This window comes from Amblyomma maculatum, chromosome 1 (genome assembly GCF_055883805.1).
Source record: "Amblyomma maculatum isolate TAMU_Amacu chromosome 1, ASM5588380v1, whole genome shotgun sequence".
In the NCBI taxonomy this organism is placed as follows: domain Eukaryota; kingdom Metazoa; phylum Arthropoda; class Arachnida; order Ixodida; family Ixodidae; genus Amblyomma; species Amblyomma maculatum.
Window position 1 is genome coordinate 116,394,998 of NC_139344.1, and position 23,123 is coordinate 116,418,120.

The 23,123-nt window shown below is 51.8% G+C and overlaps 1 protein-coding gene across 1 annotated transcript in view; it reads right to left on the minus strand.

Moving 5' to 3' along the window:
- ftz-f1 (ftz transcription factor 1) overlaps positions 1–23,123 on the minus strand; it is a 291,716-nt gene that overhangs the window by 55,494 nt on the left and 213,099 nt on the right. The window lies entirely within an intron of this gene.

Below are 23,123 nucleotides of genomic sequence, written 5' to 3' on the forward strand. Positions count from 1 at the left end.
CCCAGCTTTTATCAAAGACCTGCGCTGTTATCACAACATCTACGTCACAACTACACGTGCTCACGAGAATTTTGGGCATGAAGGTGGAAACTGTATCTACACATTCTACGCATGCCACCAGAAATATGACGCTGTAAGTCCGAAGCAAGAGCGCGGAGAAAAACACTTTGAGGTCCGGAAACAAATCACGCGTTGAGTAGACACATCATGAAGGGGTAAACATCTGTCATAAGTACGTCGACCGTGGTCGATTCAAAGGAGTGCTTACAGCTCAACAACCTCACTTAGGCACGTAAGAATCCATAGGACCATAATTATTCCCGAAGAAGTCCCACCCATACACCGTCGCTTTCCATGTGGCGAAGATGCTACTAACACCCGGCATGGGGACGATGTGTAGCGGTGATTACTATAGACATCAGCACAACTATTGTACATGCACTAATCATTAAACATTAGAGCAATTGGGGCACGCCTGCGCCGCATAGCAGCCAAAGGGAAAACGAACGCAAGAAACAACCGAAAAGGCTGTCACAGGAACAAGGAAAATGGAGAAAGCATTCAGTATTGGAGACATGCAGGGTCCAAGTGCACAAGGAATGAGCTAATTTGCGTTCGATCACAGACTCCTCTGGTTACAGATCAGCCTTTTAGACACCCAGCGGTCGGTTGCGTGTTTACTTCTTTGCAAGCGTGTCACCACGACCGCTAAATGATTTATAATTAAATTTGCTTTCTTGTTTCGGTTTCAGCAGCGGTCCAGGTCACGTGGGGCATGCAAATGCGATCAGTCACTCTTCCGTCGCTTAAATTCAAAACAACGCTAAAGCTAGCCTGCCTCAAGAACAGGAACACAACGAATGAAGAAGCAGCGATTATATTGCAATTGTTTACACCCTCACGACACCTAGATGTCATAGCTATCACTCTGCTGTTGAAACCGAAATGGGTGAGAAAAAGACACAACTCAATTATAAATTGTTTAACGGTAGTGGGCGAAAATCACGTGGTAAGCCATTCACAGTAATTTCATGCGTATCATTAATAAGCAGAAAAATCCAATAAAAATTCGGTATCGTGCTACTCTCAAAGAAAACATAAGGCTGCCAGCTGCAATGCCGTGAAGCTAGGTCCTATAGGGATACTTGTTAACTTGGGATGGGTGGACGGTGGAGGTATCGGAAAAGGGGCAATTTTTGTTCAGACTTCGGCGGACACTGAGCACAAGCGTCTCCCGCCACACACAACTCGGCGAACGACATCCCAGAGGAGGACATGGGAGGTCGCTCAGTTGGCCCGCACGGCCGCAAAAGCCGCTGGTGGCGGCCGCCACGCACAGCGCGACCCGTCGCTGTGTGCGCCGCCGCAGCTGCCGTCGTCGTCGCATCTAATTCGGCGCGGCGCCAAATTGACACCGCGTCAGCGGCGGAGAGAAGGCTGCCTCCACATTCCGTAGCGTTCGTGCACACAGGCCCGCACGCCCTTCCTTCCGCCGCTCGGCGCCTAGCTCCGCTCGGAGTACCATCCACCACTGCTCGAGGGCTCGGGTGCAAGTCGTACGTAGCCTAGCAGCCGGTCGATGCTCTCGCTCGATACCCCCCCCCCCCCCAAAAAAAAAGAAAGAAAAACAACAACAAGCAGAACAGATGCACGGTCGCGTACACACATCCCAGAATAGCACAGCACGTACACTACTGCACCACCCGTTGTAGCAGGAAGCGCAGACAGAAGAGGCAGGTATGCCGACTCTGCGTAGACAGCGCATCTCACCAGCAAAGTATAGCCGACTACAACCGCCACCACGCGCGGCTAAACGTTGTCGCACTCCTGCGCTGCTAGCTGAATGGCGCCAAACGATCACCGCCTGTGTAAGCACTGCGACAAATGACGATTGCAGCCGCGTGCCTGTTCGTTACAGCATTGGGCTGTGCCAGTGACATCAAGTACGACCGTCACCACCGACGTGTAAGCTGGGAAGGGCGAATAAGCAGTTGGACGCTCTTCTTTCTGGCCGACTGCCAACTGAGCACGAGGTCCTCTGACCACCGCTCCACTAAGCCCTGGATAACGGCAGAGCGTTGGTCGCGTCATGTCCACACCTCGAAGTCGGTGATCGTTTCCTTAGTTTTTACTCGCACTGAACAGCTCACATCCTGAATACGAGCAGGATCCATGTGATGCGGCAGAAACGCTTCCGAAGTACGGCACCAGACTGCAGCTGCAACAGAAGTAGACCGTGCGTGCGTGCGTGCGCCGCCCCTCAACCTCTCGGAGGGCACAATTTGGTCTCACCATCGAAAGCATTATGACGAATTTCAGAGGTCGGTCTTGAGCAGCTTCACTTGCTCCACGGCACCCGTATCCTACTCTACTACTGATGGCGGAGCGCTCTCTCTTGATCCGCCGAGCAGGGGTGGATTTTGCCGGAACTGACGGTCCGGCGCCGCCACTTCTGGAACGGCCAGGCCGCGCGTATGGCCGTTTGTATCCCGCTTGATAGAACGCCGGCTACCCTATCGGAGTAGTTTTTCGCATCGATTAATCGGAAAGCAGCTGACGCGGAGCCCAGTGACCAGCAACGACTGCGAAACATTTGTTTCCCGATAGCTCTTGACAGCTGCCGTCGGGCTGCCTGTCGAAGCCTGTTTACGTTTTGCTGTTCGTTCGAAGATTGAGAGGCCCTGTAGCAGATTCGATGGCTCCGGCGCGGATATAGCCTCCCGCTCCTCATCGACGAATTCAATTCGCCACGAGGAAATGCCGCCTTCGACACTAACGAACTGCGATATAACAGCAGGAAGGTTTCCTCCAGTTCCAAACATTACCCCGAAGAGAGCAGACACCAAATTGGCGCAGAAATAAAGAGCGTTTTGCCCACACATGTCGCGGAACACCGCAGCTGGAACGAGACAAGGTCAGGTGCGACAAAGTGTGTCGCGCAGCGACGTCTCTCAACCTCGCCCTCTTTATTGCACGCACACACAAACGCAGAATACATGCGCGCAACGCCAAGTCCTCATTTCGCCGAGCGCAGCCGCCACAGATACGGGCTAGTGGCGAAGATGTGCCGAGTAGGATGTGGGTCGGAGAACGCGCAACTGTTGCAAAATATTGCAGGAAAACTAAGAGGCAAAAACCAAATTACGAGCCTATCCAATTCCCAACCGAAGTATATCCAGTGAAACTACTGCGTCGTACACATCAAATCAGGGCGGCGGCCCAGTCTCTCATACACACCCGCACACACTTCAGCTATGCACCATGCACCGCCCGTTAAGGGCCCTCCTTACCAACCGGCAAAGTTACAGGTCGCTATAACGCCATATCTATCTACTCCTCAATCGAGGGGCCACTGGATGGTCATGTCGAGTCTCCAAGAAGCAGTAATTTTACTTTACACACTCTTCATGCATAAGAGAAGCGGCACTCCGTAGCCTCAAGCAGTTCAAATCGGCATTATGTTGGCGACTGGAGCAAGACTGGACGCTCTGCAAGTCGCCTTCAATCAACACTGCCAGCCGCATCACGCACACGCGGACATGGATGCTTTAGCTCCAGATTTTCGTTTCCGGTGATAGGGAGCCTCGATGCGAACCCTGCGGCGCTGGAGCGGCACACCGAGGCGCCCTAGCCACAGGTTGCCGCGATCACAACCTCGAGAAGACCGCACGTTTCCTGAATGACGCTTCCCACAGTGAAATTGAGAATAACCGAATGCTAAGAAACGAGTGCAGCCATAATCCGCCGCTCTTAAGGGGCAAAACCGTGACCAAAGTATGTCATAATATGGAAATCGAAAATATACTGCCTCATATAGTACAGATCGAGTACCAAAATATCTATGGAACGGGGATTTATCATTTTAATTTCGCAGTGAAAACCGTACAGAACAAATTACACCGCCCGCTTGCGGCGAAACGCTGCCATTATCGGCGTAGCACCTCATGTGACCCCCCCCCCCCTTTAAAACACACGCACACATTACGAATCTTTGTTTACAGTGTTCTTTTCATTTGACGAGTGCTCTTCGCGTTTTATTGTACTTTGCGCTTTCTCCAGGGCGCCCTTCGACAATACAAACCAACGCTCACTTTCACATCGCCGATTACGTGCTTTTAGCTTCTGTCACTAGATGGCGCCACGCTGTTTTCTCAAATGTTTTCTTCACTGAAGCGATAACAACGGTTCGCCAAGACTTTCGTCGACAATGCGCACGTCCCTATGTCGTAATAGTCTGAAATGCCGAAAGTGAATTGAACGCTACTTTATACTAAAAAAATTTTCCTGGTTGCCAACGTTTATAGTTTTTGGTACAACATTTACTGCTGACGCGAAATCGCATTGCTCTCTCTCATCGTGGTTGAAAGCATCAGACTACATAAAAACCGGCGCATGCACTAACTGAAAAAATTATCGGTAAAAGTTTTCTACACCGTTTCTAGCAAAGCCGTTGTGGAATGATCCACTTCAGGCAGCAAGCTTTCAGTTGCGGGTAAATAAAGTTGGACGTTTAAACTAGAGTGTTATGTCCCTTTAATTTGTATTTACAACGCAACACCCGATCCATTCATTAGCAAACTTCCCTCCCATCGCCGACTTGATTGCTGCGTCTACACCGACGCCTCACTTCACCTCGTCTACATCAGGCCGACGCTAGCGGGTCGAGTCGGGAGGCGCCAGATGTCCGGCTGACTCAGCCCGACCCGGCTGCGTTTACATTAATCCATTTCTATCGGCCCGAGATCGCCGCTACAACCAAGCGTCGAGCAAAAATACGCTAGACGAGGACAAAAACGAGGAAAAACATTAAGAGGAACAGCGCCCGGTTCCCGCCCCCTGCTGCTGATGCTGCTTGTATACATGAACTCGACAGTCGATTCGAAGTGATTTATGAGAAAGTCCTCGACTCTCTCCGTCTCTGCCCTTTGCCTCCAAAAGAGATTCCACTTCTGTCTAGTCTATGCAAACGTAGCTCGTGGAGCCAACCCACCCCTTGAAATCGGACTAACCCTGCCCGACTTGACGGTCGCTTGCTTATAGCTGCACCCCCTAACGTATATATGAGCCCGATAACCAGTTTCCAACTAAACTTTGTCGGGCTTATGACCCCCCGTTTGCCGGGCTTAAGTCGCTCGACGAGACACGAAACGTGTCTCAAATTTTCTCAGCAGCAGAAACGCTCTCGCTCGCTGTGCTCCCATCTCCACCAATAGCGATGACGAAAACGGAAGCACTAACCGCGTGGGCACGCGACCGGGGACACCGTCGGGTGAATCACCGATTACTCACTGCAGATAGACACCACGCCGCACAGAACAGCGCTCTGTCCAGAGAACAGGAACAAACCTCCTCGTCGTACCTTCTGGCGGCCTGTTCGCAATTGAACAACGGCAAGGGTTGTTAGGCCCTCGAAGACTCCATTTTGTCGCACGTCAAACACGAATGTTTCCATCCCCATGAAAGGAGGTACAAACACTGTCCAGCGTTCAGAAAGTAACCAGTAGCAACGTTCGATTTGCACACTCGCGTCGCATGTGATTGAAACGCGGCCTCGCCTTACCCGAAAGGCATCGCAGGAAAAGTGAGGAGGGAACAGGGGACTTTGTCGGAAACGCCGAGCCGCCAGCAGCGTACAATGGCCGCTTTCCACACACGCACGGCACAGCTCTGGCGACGACGGATGGACAAGAGCCGGACGCGCTCGGACGGCGCCAGACCTTGACCGACTCGGGACGAAACGGACAGCCTTGCGCGCATGAAGTGGACCAGGCCGCACGCGGACGCTATTCACGCGCCGCGCGCACAAGGGCCACGCGCTGTGTCCACACACAAAAGGCGCGCTTCGACACACAACACGCAACGAAAGCGAGAAAAAGAGAGGACGTGGTACAATGCACCCCCGTCCAGCCCGCCGCTCCCACCGGCAATGCCATTGTCTCACAATTAAAACTACCCGCGGCGTCGCCGCGCTGGTCGGGCTGGCGGCGATTACGCACACAAGCCCGCACGCACTCACCTGCCCGCAGCGGGGACGATGTCGCGGTGCTGCGGGCGGACGGGGGCCAACACTGGAGATAGGGCCACCGACAAATACTCGCACGCAATAGGCGCCCGCTTCCGAGTTCATTTGGTTTGTGGTGAAAGTGTGACAGGTGCGTGCGTGGTATGTGGGATTTAACGCCCCAACTAACATCGGCTAAGAGGGACGCTGCAGTGGAGGGCTCCGGTAATTGAAACCACCTGAGGCTATTCAACGTTCACTGTCATCGCACGGTAGAAGGGCGCTTTGCGTTTCACCGCCATCGAAGGCCGGGATCGAACCTGCGTCCTCGGACTCGGGAGTCGCGCGCCCTAACCACTGAGGGGCGACGGAGATTTACTGACAGATAAAAACAACCACGCGGACAGCTGCCACTAAGTACCCTGCCCTCTGTACAACGGTCATTCAGGTTTCTCCCGAAAAAAGGTGCGACAAATATTCAGCCACCAAGTCTATTGAAAAAATAAATAAAGAAAGAAGAACTAAAAAAAGTGTTTGACATCACTGCGGCACCCGCACTGGGGAAATTGCGTAAGCAGTCTTGTGGAAGAAAGAAGCAGGGACATGGAAGAAGAGGCTTTCAGTTTGTGACGCCACACTATGTAACATCCCATGGAAGTTGGGTACCACGTGACTCCCTCCCATTGGTTGTCGACATTACCCCCTCGGCTATTTCGACGTCTGATTGATTTGATTGCCTGGAATTAAGTAATTATTCCGCGTGAAGCAAATTTTTTCCCCAGCGAGATTTTTTTCATCCTCTATCTAGTGCTGCCATTTGTTTTGTTATCATTCTTTTTGTTAGAACGTAATCGTGCCGACAAACTTCTGGTGACATGACCTTGAAAACATACTCACTTAATGCTTAAGCATAAAAAAATAAAAAATCTGTCACTTCCGTTGACAGCAACAGCACACGAAAAAAGTGGAAAAGGACTGCAACCACGCTTGCAATGCCCACTGCCGCTTCCAAGCTGTCACACAAGGACCGCCATATAACGCAGACTCGAGACGAATGGTAACCGAGAAAAAATGCCGCCATATGACGACAGAAAGAAGTAGCGTCACTGTAGGCAGCGAATTGCGTACCAAGTAGACGCCTGCCCGCTGCATCCAAATGAGTAAGCGCCAAACAAAAGCCATGAAAGCGTGTCGAGGGGGCAAGAAACGCAATGTCGGGCCAGTTCTCGGAAAAACACCGCCGGTGCTCATCCCAACAATGGCGCTCGTCGTGCACTAGCTGGTCGCGGTCATCGGGATCATATGAAATTCGGCGGCAGCCGGCATATTGCCACACAGTGCTTCGCATTGCCGAGATATCGGGAAATCCGCCAAGTTCCATGCACACGCGAGGCAAGAAGCGCACGAGATTAGTAGACTCTGGATGGGTAACTGGCCCCGCGGATATATACGGCAAAATAGCATGGAATTCAACACCTCGTGCCCGGCTGAGGTGCGGTGTCAGAAGCTGCAAACGCCCCTCGCAACGTAAACAAAGCCCGACTGTCGACAGTAGTCGTGGAACCATACCTGATTGCGTGCAAAATTGTAACGCCAATGGGTTGTAGAAAAATCTTTTACGAAAATAAAAAAAAAAAAAAAAAAAAAACATATCGCGACTCTATCCAATATGCTGCACGAAGTCCGAAGCCTCTCTCGAGCACATCGTGCAGCAAGTAGCGAGGTCTGTTATCGCACACTCTCGTAGCGCATAGAGACAGAATGAACGTTACGCAGCCGGAAAGGTGGCCGCGTGCTCTAAAGCTTGCACCGAAGTCCCCTGTCTCGCGATGAGGTAAAGCTTAAGAAGCTGGTGCCCATAAACGGCCGTTGCAGAAAAAATACACCTCCCCGACGTTGCTTGGTGCTGATCCAGTCGCCAAACGGCAGCCCGACATTCATTCCCACCCGTTTGTACGAGCTCGAAGCAGATATTACTTAATGGCGACAACGGTGCCCCAGCTATCCACACAAGACTCGCGGCAGTGTATACAAAGTAGCTGACGCAGTCAACTGTGACATGGATCACCGACACAGCAGCGGAGGCGCGTCAGGAGCCTCGCACTGTCACGTGATCAACCGAAGCGCATAGCGATGCCAGCTAACGCTGGCACTGTCGACAACATCTCAAAGAACTGCTGCGGTTATAAGACGACGAGCAGCGCTGGTCGTCCTCCTCGCTAGCGGATCGGTGCGATGTGTACGACCTTTGCTAAGCGCTCCCTGTCGCCGCCACGGACGTTGCCAAAACGAGCCAGCCACTGCTGCTGCTGCTGTTGCCGCAGCCTGCCTCCTTTCCTTTTCGTGCCCGCCGGCGCAACGCCATGGTAATAAGGGCCCCGTTGCGACACGCGCAGTTGCATCGGGGCGGCGGGAGGGCAGCAGCCGCGCTGCCCGCATTCGCCGCACGGAAAGTGACGTAACTGAACGGTTCAAAGACACTGCACACACACGCCGCCGCACACTGTGGAGACGACGACGCATCTCCGAAGCGTGATGCCCCGCTCTCGCCAGGCGAGGGAGGGCGCTGCAACTTGCGCCCATTAGACTGCCCCGAGCGCTTTGCGTTACCTTGGCTTCCACGTAAAAAGCGACGGCGGTCAAGCAGACTACCTAGGCAGCAACAGCAGACGCAAACGAAGACATCTGCCCCGGGAGAGGCCGAGACGGGCGTCTGCAGTTGCCGCTACGTCCGTGGTACGTGCGGTGGTGAAGCCAGCCGGGTTCCGATATAGGCGGCCACCCGCATCACTGGTTCATGTGCCCAAAACCATACATCTCCAAACTTATCTCGCAGCATAACTCACCTCGGGGTTCACTGAGTGATCGAAAATGCTCCCGGCACACACACTGCACATGCCGAATGCGCCTTACAGAATACACTGAAAAAGACTCGTAGCTGTTTTTGTGCACTTGTGATGTCGAAAAAGAAGTCTGTCGGCCGGTTCAGTACATAGACACCTCATTTGATAAAAGTTGGAGAGAAAACTTACAGGCGCCTCGTTAGCTACGCACCTGCCTATCTATGTGGCTCAGTGGAGGCAACAAGTTCCGTTGCGGAGGCAAAGGTAGCGACATCGACGCCCGGCAGCGGCGACCACATTTTAATGGACGCGAAATGCAAAAGGCGTCCGTCCGTATGCTGTGTTTTGCCAGTGCACATTAGAGGATCCCAAGAGTTCTAAATTAACCCCGGAATCCGCCACTACGGCGTCTGCCATGCTTCGGGACGTTAATCCACATGCAGCAGAAATCGCCTACCTTTCGCAACAGAAGTGAAATCATGGGAGCCTTCCATATGCGGGACCTAACCGCCAGTGGTGATGCTGCGGTTACCAGAAAGAGAGGTTACCTTGCAACAAGCATCACTACTACAAAATTGGATAGCAAGAAGCCGACTCACCGACCGCTCGAATTTCCCTCTGTGTGTGTGTGTGTGTGTGTGTGTGTGTGTGTGTGTGTGTGTGTGTGTGTGTGTGTGTGTGTGTGTGTGTGTGTGTGTGTGTGTGTGTGTGTGTGTGTGTGTGTGTGTGTGTGTGTGTGTGTGTGTGTGTGTGTGTGTGTGTGTGTGTGTGTGTGTGTGTGTGTGTGTGTGTGTGTGTGTGTGTGTGTGTGTGTGTGTGTGTGTGTGTGTGTGTGTGTGTGTGTGTGTGTGTGTGTGTGTGTGTGTGTGTGTGTGTGTGTGTGTGTGTGTGTGTGTGTGTGTGTGTGTGTGTGTGTGTGTGTGTGTGTGTGTGTGTGTGTGTGTGTGTGTGTGTGTGTGTGTGTGTGTGTGTGTGTGTGTGTGTGTGTGTGTGTGTGTGTGTGTGTGTGTGTGTGTGTGTGTGTGTGTGTGGTCGTCAGGGCGGACGAAATGCGTTCGTTGTACGCGTGATCAGACGGTATTTTATCTAAGCTTTGATTTTCGTCGTATTCAATCCCGACGAGCCATGTAAGACATTTGAAGATTAATCAATTCGAATTTACCTTTGCGCAAGGTACAAGGATAGAGCATCTACAAAAAGCTGCTGCTGTCTGCTGCTCGAAGAGGCGACTGCCGCACTCACGGTTAGGTTTTTCAACAGAGGCGAGGATCGCTTGGTACACAACACATATCATGCAGTGAATTTCTCACGGCAAGAGAAAGTAGCATGGTGGTTGAGCAAAATCCCGCCAACACACTGCCACTAAAGCCGAGGAGCCAGATTGCAACCCAAGGTCGTGGAGGATAGCGAAAAGGAGGCAGAATAGCAGCGCAGAGGGAAATGAAAGAATAACACATAAAACGGATGCTGGGACGCTCCAACAAAACCTTCCATGCAGGACCGAAACGCAGCCGATATCATCGTCTAGAGCGTACACTACTGTAACCGACGTGCGGCTCTAGAACTTTATACGGGAAAAAAAAAAAAAAAAAAAAAAAAAAAAAAAAAAAAAAAAAGGCTCATCGCAAATTTTGAGCGCCTTCGTTGAAAGTGTGCGCGACGGATGCACCGAACTGCGCTTTAAATATGCACGCATCCCACGCAGTCGGCATGCTGCCGTACTAATGCGGCTTTCATTTCAGAGCACAAATACGGTATGAAGCCACCTTGTACGGTACGGCCCACAAGACAGGTGAAAAGTGGTGCTCTTTATTAAGTCAGGTAGGTGTTCTGGTGTATGCTGTATATACGCGGGTAAAGTCTGCATTCATTCAGGCGCCAGATACAGCGTCGGACGGTGTGGGACAAAGTATTTCTCCAGACTTCAGGTGCAGCTTGTTTTACTGTGCGGTATGGCACACGACACCGAGTCGGGTCTCGTACATATCGTCATTTGGTCCATATTAGGCGCCGCTTCTTGATCGCAGAGTGCACGGCCGGGTTACGGTAGGGAGGGTTTATTTTAGTTGGCTGGGGCTCGTTCGCTTCAAACGCACAACCGAGTGCAACGGCGCTTTGCACGGTCACCACGGGCCCTGTTAGAAAAGTGGCTGGCTCGCGGGCGCTGTTCATTTTTCCTGCGTGCGAACGCAAGACAATAACAACAGCCCCCCGAGTGCGACAGAGAGGGAGAAAAGATGCGTCGTGCCATCGAGTCGGCCGCGTAGTCATGGTCCGCTAGGCACTCCTGTACACGTCCGCTTCCCTTCCCCGCCATCGTGGCCGTGCTTGGTGAACGACGGCGCGCGTTGGCGCTTCACCCTCCGCTCACCCACACGAGGAACGCCCACGGGCGGGAACCCAGGCGCGCAAGAATGCCGAGTCCTCCGTTGGCCTGTGCACAGCAGCCGAAAAGGCAAGCGCAGACATGGAGAAGCTGAGCTGCAGCCTGTCACAGCAGCAAAGCGACGACCGCCTTAACGGTGATCCCGCAGCGTCAAGCTATATATGGGCTGCCACCGCTTCCGACTGAATGGAGGTGTAGTAGCGTAGCCTCTGGTATCAGCGCCCGAAATTCGATGTCGAAAAATCAGCACCCGATTCCTTGCGGGATCGGCGACACCTGCACTTTCTTTTACGGCATTTCCAAGTTATAAAAGTCCCGTTCTCGGTGAGAAGAGGCATAATCTGGCGGTAATAATCAACGGTGAATAGAACCACGGCGGGTGAACATCGGCAGTGCGAGAGTAATACGCATGAGGCAGCCCCACATCAGTTCTGCTGATGCACGCAGGAAGTCGCTGCGTCACAGCCACATGTGGACAGCGCGCAAAGCTATCATTATTTGTTTTGAGGATGGCTGCTCAGAGAGCGAAATGTGGAGCCGTCAGTCACTACCTCTGCCGCCCAACAAAGCCCTTGCTCCCACCCGAAGAAAAAAAAAAAAAGGAACTGCATTTATATCAATCCTTGCAAGTCCCGAACGCCAGCAAAGCGGAATTCTGTCGTCCACTGACTTGGTCAATGAAATGCGCATTAAGGAGGATTCCAAGCTATGTCAGTCCCACCGGGCCTATAAATGAAGAACCGAGGAAAGAAAGCGACGACAGCCGCGCGCCGGCCGAATTCCCCAGCGCGTTCGCGCGTCGCGGCGGCAGCAATTGACCAGCCATAGATACGTCGAGCGCAGAAAACCCGAGGCAAGCACGCAGCTACGAAAACAAGTTATCCAGATCGGCGGCCGCGAAGTAGAGGGGAAGGGAGGGCTAAAAAAGAAAAGAAGGGCCAAATAAAGTGCAGCCCATGGATCATCGGCAAGAAGGAGGAAAGTTTTCCGCGCCGCTGCGTGACCCGTGCTCCGGAGTGGTGGTCTCGTAAGAGTGAAAAAGGCTCAATAAATAAAGAGCCCAAAAGGGAGTAGCGAGCGACGGCCACAGAGCGAACAAGAATGCAACAAGCTCAAAAGAGCGTGCACGAACATAGCACGAAAAAAACACAAAGCACGCGGGAGGAGAAAGAAACGCGCTCCCAAGTTCATTCTCTCCGCTTAGCGACGTAGTCGCCGCCCGAGTGGTACATGCCGCGCGGCCGAGACAATTAACGGTCGTCGCACACTCATCACGTGACTGCAATCCGAGGGGAAGAAGAAAGGCACCCGAGTAGCGCGAAAACGCCGAGCACTTGAAGGCAGAAAGATGGCGTCGTCGGTAGCGCGCATGCGCCGCACGTAAGCGACCTTGAATGTGTGCAACGTCAAAAGAAAGCGAACGGGACAACCTGGGCGCATAGTATAGGAAGGAGCCCGGAGGGCCGTGGCGAGGGGACGAGCGCCACGCGCGTGTAAGCACGGCGCTCCAAGCGAGACGGCGATGGCCCGCCAAGCGAGACACACGCCGCACGGGGGGCCTCCTCGTGCGCTGCTCACAGCCGCGACCATTTGCGACAGCCGCATTTTGGTACCTTACGTCACGGGACGACACAGACCCAAGGGCCGGATACAAGGCACGACGAAAGGCTACGGATAAATCGATACAGCGCGGCGTTCTTCACACTCGATTCTTCAAACTCGCGGCGCTCGATTGTTTCATTCGCTACCAAAAGAAAGCCGCGGCGACTTCAGGGCTTTGCGCGTCCACACAAAACCCAGAATAAGTGCAGAAATACCACGGCCTATGAATCCTACGCCTGCGTAGGCAAGACAGGTGGCGGAACATCCAGACCTACGCCGCAATACAATGCGTCCGTATGCCTACGCTATGAGGAGAATCGGTGCAAGGGACTGAGAGAACAGATTTCATGTGCCGAGAAAACGGTGACAGCGCTTTTATATATATACATAAATCCCCGCTTTAGCCAAGACGTATGAACGTGCCTGCCTAGCCTAGGTGCCGCGTTGCTTTACTCGGCATCCACGGTTGATCCTTACTCCACATCAAATTAGAGCTGGCAGCTCCTCTCAGCTTCCTTCTGGTCTCCGCTAAATCACACAAACTCCGAAGAATTAATGTCCGGCCAGATAACACCTGCCTGCGCCATTCCCGTGAGATTTTTCGCGCACAATGGCGACGCCTGATTTTCTCAGTAACGGGACTTTTAACGCTGTCGCGCCATGTCATGCGTGTCTGGCGTGCGGTGCATATTACAATAAAAAAAGAAAGAAAAAGGAACGCGACAGAAATCGGAAAACTCCTCCCACCGAGAGCGAACGCCATTTTGAAATGCTTGTGTGACGTTACAAGAGAATAGACGGCGGAGCGTCGTCTACAATGCAGGCTGCAATATCACAGGACACGTCTCTCATTCTTTCGTGGACGATTGTCAAAGTGGTCGTCCCTCATGTAGAAGTACTTGAATATGTTACTGCACAAAAACGATATAATGTACGTTTTCTTCAGCATAGTCTAAGCATGGTCACAGTCGATGGGCTGCGCGGTTAGGTTCCTTATACAGCTTATCGACGCCCTGATGTATCGCATTACACCGGCGACGACACCAACACAACAGTGTTGTGTGAGGTTTTCGGCCCCGCGATGCCGACGGAAATGATCAGCGGACAGTCGCCAGATCTGCTTTGGTCAGATTGCAGGCTGAGCGAGAATAGACGCCCGATGAGTGAACGGCATGAACAGCTGCGCTGGTCTAGATTAACCATGTTAGAAGAAAGAAAACAAGCAGCTACACTAGACATATTCCCCACTTCTCATCAGCAATGACATTATCCAGAAATGTCAGTCGGCGCCGAATTGATGGCCCGTTCCGCGACGATTAGGCCTAGCGCGAGTACGCCGGGTTCAGGTCTGCGATTACTTCGATTACGGAGCGCATTCACAAGCTTTAGCGGTTGCATGTGGCATATAGTGTAGTTCTGGCAATAGTGAGCCTAAATCGACGACTGCTTACTGTTGTATCCCGCACAAGTTTCGGTTTCGTTTCCATACACCAGTGCTATCATCATCAGCACATTTTCTCTCTCTCTTCTCTCGAGCTCACACTCTGACGTAAATAAACAGTCTACCCTGAGCTGCGGTCTGCGCCTGTTCGTTCCCTCCGTCCGGACACCGGACACCACAGAATGGCGACGAGGATGGTACATCGCAAACTGGAGTGAAAAGAGAATATTTTTCGTATTGCTAGCTCAGCTTGCATTTTATGCCGTGTGAACGGGCAGCATACATCCAGTCATTGCAAAAGCTATGTAAACAAACATTTTGGAGGCGCAATCGTAATCCGCGAATCGGTACATTCCTGCGGGAGTTTAGGGCTCACACACTAAATGTGTAACGTCGAAGCACTCACGAGCCGTTTGCTGGACAGGCACCAGAAAAACGCAAGGTTACGCTCGAGAGAGACGGTCTCAGTCGCGCGCGCGTGCCTGCGGGGTAGGCGAGACGGAGACGGCGGCGGCTGGGAGGAGTGCGGGCTGCGAAGCACATTCGAATCGCGTTGGGTTTTGCAATGATGAAACTGAAGCGGCGGCCGCGGCGCCGCATGCTTTCGTGCGCTGGCCATGGCCAGATTGAATATAGTTTTGCAAAAAGTCTTTACCAGTCGAAAATAATTTAAGTTTGACTAACACGCGCAAAAACAGCATCTCGAAAGGAAGTATTGCCTACTTCTCTAATGTCGTGTGCTCTCGCGCCAACGTGCGCTTGTTTCAGTTTCCTCTTAGTTTTTAGACCTAAAGAGCAACGGGTAATAGCTGAGCAATCAACAACACAACGCTAACCCATTCCCCATTTAGCGGCGCATATCGCGGAAGGAAGCTTTGGACGTGTCGATTTTTATATGCGGGAGCGCTTGTCGCTAAAACAAGCTAACTTTCATAACATGCGGATAATATGCTTCTAATTGAATGCTTAACAGTATGAGCCCACTGATTTCGGCCTGTTCGATAATCTCGACACGGAATCCCAAAACAAATGCAGTTCTCAGAGAATCGGTAAGGTAGATCAAATCAGTCAATATTGTCGACCATAAACCCTGACTGCTCATTGGAGGGTCAAATTCTAAAGTTAAGGCTCAGCTACTTTGGTCATCTGATCAGAAGAGAGGAGTCGCTGGAGAAAGATTTGATGTTGGGAAAGGTTGAGGGTCGCCGGAGAAGGGGTAGGCAGCGAACGCGATGGTTAGATGGCATCCTCGAGGCACTGCAGATGAAGTTATGTGATTTTAGGAAGATAGTGAGAGACCGGAAAGCGCGGCGTGACATGGTCCATAGGGTCACGAAGAGTCGGACACGACTGAACGACTAAACTGAAACTGAGCGTATCATGAAGGCTTCTCCTGGGAGAAAGAAAAAAAAAAATCTAACAATTTTTTTTTGTTCAGGGAAGAAATAAAAAGAAAAACATCAGCGACCACCGTCCACGGTGTTACAGTGCTATAATTGCGCGCATGCCTTCCGAGACTCCGGCCTATTGTGCAGTGGAAGTAAGAGGTGTCCTGCTCTCACCTGATTCCACTAGCCTCCGTCGACAACTCCTAGCGAGATTTCTTTTTTTATAGTTCTTCCTGTGTCAGTCGCACCCGACGAAGGAGAGTAACTGTAAATAAGCTTGTACAATTTGAAGCAAGTGTCCCATCTCCGCTCATCGAAATGTGTCGCCGAGTCACAAACCTACAACGAAAACCAATATCGTTTCATCGTAAGAGTGCTTCGGTTAAAATATTAATAATAAAAAAAAAACGCGCTCGGAAAACGCCAAGCGGAGTTGAACGCGTCCTCACGGTCTGGGTCAGATGCAGCTCATCACGCCTATCGTGCACGCGTCATATTCTACACGCGGACAACGACGATTACGTCGCAATTCCAAGGACCCATGCCAGACGTGCATGGCAGATATCGGATCCCGCGCCCGCGTTCCCGACGCCTGGCGTGAGGCGACACTTGGCGCACAGGAATGCGCGTGTGCGCCTGACAGGTATTCGCGGGAGTTTCAGCGAAGTCGTCGCATGAAAAAACTGGGTTTCCTGCAGCTTTCAGACGGGCAACGGTTCTCGCTCCACTGTGGTCTTTAAACTTCACGTGGTACTCCTCAGATGGGTCTTGCAGCTAACTACAAACGTCGTAATTACAAGAAATGCAGGCACAATAACTGTAAAACATACAAAAAAAAAGATATACACGCAATGCAGAGCTGGAGCAATCGTATACTTGTGACGGAACGGCTATGCGGAGGGGGTGCGGATGTTGCGTGATTTGCGCCCCGAAGTTTGCCACTGGTCTGTTTGCAGCCGTTTCTGGCCTTTGCAGAGATACTAAATTTTTTTTTTTTCTTCCCAACACCTACAATTTCTGCGCTCATTCAGATATAAACGTGGAACGGGCCAGGTCGCGACTGATTGACTGCCGGGCTGCGGTGCCAAACACACGGCAAAACGGAAAGGACGACGGCAGCGTGGAGCAGACCGGCAGCCTCGGCTTACGCCGCCTCCGACCCAGTGACCCGCGAAGCGCAGCTACGCCGGCGGCGTTCCACTTTCTCCCCGCGGCGCTCACTCGCACAGCCGCAGCTGCGCACCAGCACGTGAGCGTGTTCGCTCGCGAAGAAAGCGCTGCCAACAGCCGAAAAGGGGAAAGTTAAGGCGAATCCGCCGAGAGGCCGAAAGGTCCGAACGCCAAATGGGAGCAACCCGAACGACGCACAGGAGCGCGTAGAACGCTTCCCCGTTCGCTTACACAAAACTGCTCGAAGAGTCAAGTAGCTGCGGTCCTTACACTTGACTGCGCGCGTGAAACCGATGGGAACTGGTTTGTATCCGATTCGCGGATGCTGCCGCTGACCCCGCCGCGCAACGAAACCGCCGCGGGACCCGCAAGCACGACAGAGGGAGTCGGGTGCAGTGCTCGCTACAGACGCTCGGTTCATCACTTTTCAGGCACCAAAACTACACCTTTCGCTCTATCAAATGTCGGCTTTGGGGAGGGCTGGTCAACGTACAGCCGTCGCTAGCGTTACACCATGCCTCGCTGCGCACCACGTACAAGCCACGAAACAGAGCCCCCGAGAAAGAAATAATTCAGCAACGAATGGGGCTAACGAAAAGGAAAGAAAACAAACAAACGGTGCCAGTCCACTGACATCGTGCCCCGAGGGCACACGCTCCAAGTACGCTTTATGCCCGAGGAACGGAGAGGCCGTTATCTTGCCTCCTTATCCCAGCTTATCTAGGCGCAGGCAGGTTTGCACGCGGAGCTTATTCACCTTCGGCACCGCTAGCGTACTCACCACGTTGTCACGCGCGTAAAGAAGCACTGGGAGGCTCGCAGTATTTCATCTTTTCGCTCCCCGTTCAACATGTACCCCTGCCATTGTGATCGTATATGGAGCTGATAGCCACATCATCAGGCATGAGCGAGCGGAGGAGACGCTCTGTCGAGAACACCGGCATTACGCTGAGTTCCGCCGTTTTAATCCCAACTGTTATGCGTGCAACTCGCCAGGCAGTCGCGTACTGGACGCCCAACTTTACGCCACACCCGACAGTAAAGTCCCGTTACGCAGAGATAGAGGCTGTAATCCAATCTCGGCGGGAAAGCGCGGCCGCTGGCGGTCTCGCGCCGAGGGGCTTGTTCAGATAACGAGGCCACAGGGCGACCGCTGCAGCAAAACTCCCGCGGCGGCGCAGCTCTCGCAAGCCAGACACGCGTCCCCATACGGGCGGACATCACCAGTGACGTGGTATTGCGCGACGCCAAACACGCGTTGACGTTCTCGGGCGAAGAAAAACTTGCACACCAAGAACGGCACAAAAATTTCTAAGCTCTCAGATTTTGAATGGTCGCCCATCACACCCTTTGCAAACAGCTTGATTCAGTCTGTGGTCAATGCCAATCCCGCTATGGTACTGCAGTACCCCGCACCAGCGAGTGAACAGACGCTTTCCGAAGCAGGTGGGTTATTGCACAGGCCACCGAAGTGAAGAATTAGATTTCGACCGATCGCGATTCTTTCCTGTGACCGCCATCCCGCCAACGCCTCCTAAAAAAAGGGTACACAACAATTGTGGCACATCATCTTCACGCCAAATTCGGCTCGCACCCCAAACGCATCCGTGACCGCTGACCAAACGGAAGAAGATATCGCACGTCTCTTGTCAAAAAGAAGAGTTCGTCCATCGGAACAGGCCAGCCTTTGTTCAACCAACGTTTTTCGTTAAGAGTGGACAACTGAACAATGCTTCCAATACACTATAATGTGGATGTCTGCAAACACTCATTATATCGGAAGAGGTGGTGGAAATACACGCAATCAAGGCAAAACTACGGCGCATTCGGTTGGGGGGACGAGAGCAGAGGCGCCGAACAGTACAGAGCAGTACAGGAGCACGCCGAGCGAGGGTGTAACTGTCCTCCCACGGGAACGCTCTCTGCGCGTAGAGAGCAGAGCGCCACGACCATGTGACCACACTTCTTTCCTCAGCATTCTCCGCCTGCCCGCAGTGGCGGCAGTTGCAACCAGAGGAGAGGCCAACGCTCCGTGAAGAACTGCTTGTTTTGTATGCCTTCGTTCTCAAAGCGCGGCGATCTGCCTCCTTTGGCCCTTTCGATGCCAGCAGTGACTCTCAGAAGTGCATACAGCAACTGAGTAATGCTTTCCGCTCGCCGACGCTTTGCAGCCGGCATTTTGATACCTCGTTTACAGTGTTCGGCGAAGCGAGTGAGCGAAATCCGCTGCCGCCGACACGCTCCTTCGTTCACACTTCTGAGCCAACATATCGCCGCCTTCGCCGCTTCGACTGCGAGCTCTCGTTAACCCTGAGCTGACCGCTCGACTGCAGAGCTACGTACGCCACGAAAAGCATACATATGCTAAGTGCCGAAGGAAAAACGCGTTATCATTCAATTGTTCACTAAATCATGGCACATCTGACCCTCATACTGTGGCAACAACGTGCTATTTGCAGGCATCGTAAACAAGTTCCCCTATTGCATCCTTGCCTATTGCGCTGGTCGCCCGGCGAAAAAAAAAGGGCCTCGGATAAAAAGGAAAAACTGAAAGGTAACGACGCACCTTAAATACATTATAAAAGCTAAAAAAAAAAAAATCTAGAAGAAAAAAAAAAGATACCCCTAACGCGATTCGAACTCACTATCACTGAGCGTCCCTAGCATTCTGCGCTAACCACCCGGCCACGCCGTTTTTTTTTTTTTCTTCCTTATTGCCTGACTTTTGCAAGACAAAACAAACACACACAAAACATTGATATAATAAGCCTGCCAGGGGCTGGCTTTTCTAAAATTCCCTAAGATCCATAAAAAATTCTACCTTTGGCAACCACTCAGGATTATCATCGTCAAACTTCCCAATCCCGATAAACCAATGGAGAGCCTCGCGGAAAAAAATTCGTGCAGGACGCGCATCAGGATCACAGTGATATCCTGCCATGATATCCGTGATATGAAGGCCGCATTTATAATGGAACTTCACGTTTCGAGGCTGCCTCTCTAAAAATTTCAACTTCTTGCCCATCGCAGCTTGCTGCCTGCTCTCAGGACTTGCAACTAATGTTCTGGATGCCTATGCTCACTATATTCTGACTGGCATCATTTTAACATGCGGAGTTTCACAACGCTGGCAATTTTAGGTGCGCCGGCTCTTCGGTCATGCTCTGCTACCGTGGACGTAATTTTCGCTGAACACGGAGCTGTAGCACAAACATTCAAGAAAAAAGGGGGTCGACGACGCTTTAAAACCGACAAGCGCAGCAGCGAGGACACTAGTTTGATGGTAACTAAATCTTTTTGTATGTAAACATTTCGGGAAGCGTTGCGATGACCGAGGGATCGGTTTGTTTATACGCAATGCAAGAAGAAGCACTAAAGCTTGCGAAACATGTGAAGTATTGTGCATTACAAGCGTTCTATGTTGTTTTTTTTTTTTCTTTCAAAGGCCCATCGCTCGGTAAATTACTCTCTTTTTTGTCTATTATTTTTTTCTGCTGTTTGCACTGGGCCACGGTGCGGGCTACGCTCTCTGATGCGTTGGCCCTGTTTTGAGCCTGCAGTCAACATTTGTCAATAATCATCGAGTTAGAGTGGCCTCAAGAACAGCTGTGAAGGTTGTTATGCATATAGACCACATTATTCAATTCCAGATTTAGTTGTAATCGCCAGTGGGTTATGAGACAGAGCCGCGCCGATTATCGTCTCTCTCGAAACGACGTAACGAAACGTGGAAACTCTCGAAAAAAGATACCGCCGGAAAAAGGTACACAATATAGCTTCACGGTGTCGCGGCATCGAAAGCATTTCGGCTGTGGCCGTCACAATTATCGTGAGCCGATGGTCGATTGCGAGTACGCTGTTGCCGTGTTGGCCCCTGAGGGATGCTAACCGGTCGACGCCGCGAGCCGCGCCGGCTGGTGTAGCAGCGTCGCCATGTGACTTCCTCTACACTCGCTTTAGACGAGGGAGCAGCCGAGAGTGCACTCGGATGCTCTCAGCGGTGGAAAAGCCCTCCTCCTCTACCACTGGAAGCCAGTAATTCTACTTCTGCTCTCCCAATGGAGGGCACCCGCTTGTATGAGCGCACGTTCGAAGTGCACTCGAGTATGCCTGCTCTTCCACTCGAATTCGCCATAAAATGGCACCGTTGCCTTGGCTTACTGAAAAAAAAAATAAAAAAAATAATAAAAAAAAGTTTTTGCTCCGACACTCATATGCCGGGGGAAAAAAAAAGTATACACACCGACTGTGAATATATTTGTAAGCAAATCGACGCTTTGGTTACTTGGTAGGACTTTTACGCATGTTAGAGAAAGAGATGAACGCGCAAGGGGCAAGTCGCACCGACGACGCCATCATTCAAGAGCTATTTCAGCGGTCACGCATCAAAGATGTAAAAAACTACAAAAGGCACTTGCGCGCGTAGGTGAACGTGCAGACCTGGCAGCCGCTCCGAGAATATAAAGCTGCAGTTACGCAATGAGTGCGGGGTTATTAAACACCGACGAAGCAGCGCGAATCCTCAAAACTAAACGCGTAAAAAAAAAGGGGGGAGGGGGGGGTACGAGAGTCCGCGCAGGCGTATAAATTACCGCGCGCGTTATCGTGCCCGAAGCGGCCGGCATTTCCAAACGCGCACGGCTCTTTCAGGTCGGACGTGTTTCAGCAAGCAATCACCTCTGGCAGGATAACTTGCGAAACTCGCGAGGCATCATCAATCAGTCTCCGCGCTGGCTTTCCCACTTGTGCGCCGCTTCGTGGACGGACGCAACACTCGAGATGGAAGGAGGGCCACTTGGAAGAGGACGAAATTAAAGGGGCAGTGAATGAAGCTTGGCAATGGCACACACGCGTCGTTGTTCGCTCACTTGGGTGAACAGCGCGAGACGCGTGTGGGCGAGGAGAACGTCAGCTAGCACAACACACACACACACACACACACACACACACACACACACACACACACACACACACACACACACACACACACACACACACACACACACACACACACACACACACACACACACACACACACACACACACACACACACACACACACACACACACACACACACCAGCATTCTACTTCCGACCGCAGCCGTTCAAGTTGCCAAGATGGCGTGGACAACAGCTTATTGGGTAAGGAAGCGTTCTTTCTTTCTTTACATGCCGGCAACCACCGAAATTTGCTTAATCTGCACCCTTCCACCTTCGCACACTATCGCATGCTTCCCAGTGCACGTATACAATTCGAAGAAAGGAAGGCTTGCAGGGAAAAAAAAAAAAAAAAAAAAAGCCTTCTACTACCACGAGGTTAATAACAGCGTATTAACTAATGCATTACGACTACGCATCGAAGCAAGCGGCCCGGCGTACGCTGCGTTCCTTGGCACCATGACCACCAGAAATTAGTATTACCCAGGTAGCATTGGTGCAGTGAGGCTAAACAGACAGTTGAATGATTTAGGCACTACACAGGCGTCAATTCAATTTTTCTTCGCACAACAGATGCGTAGTTTAGACGCGATTCATACAGTTCCCTAGCGCTTCTCTAAGCGCATTTCAGGACAACAATAAGTTATCTGTGAAGCCTGCACCAGTTGCAAGTGTGCATTAAATCGTGCTGACCGCTCCAAATAAGAAACGGCGCTTTCCAGTAGACCCTAGAGAAGCGCACAAAGCTCTTCCGTAAGGGACGCTCAAGTTTCTCAAATGGCGGGAAAATGTCGAAGATCCATTTCTGACGATGTTACTTTGCTCGAAAAAGTTCGCCCGACCAATAACCGAATCCACTGAATGAGCCATTGGGTCAGAAAGGCAGCGCAATACTGCACGGAAATAGTTTCGCACTGCGAGCCCATCTTGAGCAAACAGTACAATTCCAGGAAGAAATACTAACGACGCATAAACAGATTTCTGTGTACTCTCAGTAACAGGGTTTTCGTGCTAAACCTCCGTGAGCAGATTGCGCGCCAGAGTTGGCCAATCGGCACTAAGTGGAGCTGAATTCGGTGTTCTCATTTTACTGCCACCAGCAGGTAATTTCCTTTTTCTCCATCGCTGCACAGTATACACCAGATGCGTCAAAATGGCACAAGGAAACGCGGACTGATAGAGAAGCCGTTACCGCAGAGCGCGGTTTCGCAGAAGTAGGCAGCCGGTCGAGCGATGAAATTGCGGACATCTAGCCACGAGGATCCGTGGCCGACAACAAAAGAATGTGCCGTATATGTAACTATAGAATCCAAGTACAGTACACGTGCATTGAATGCCGACAGTGTGCGTGCGG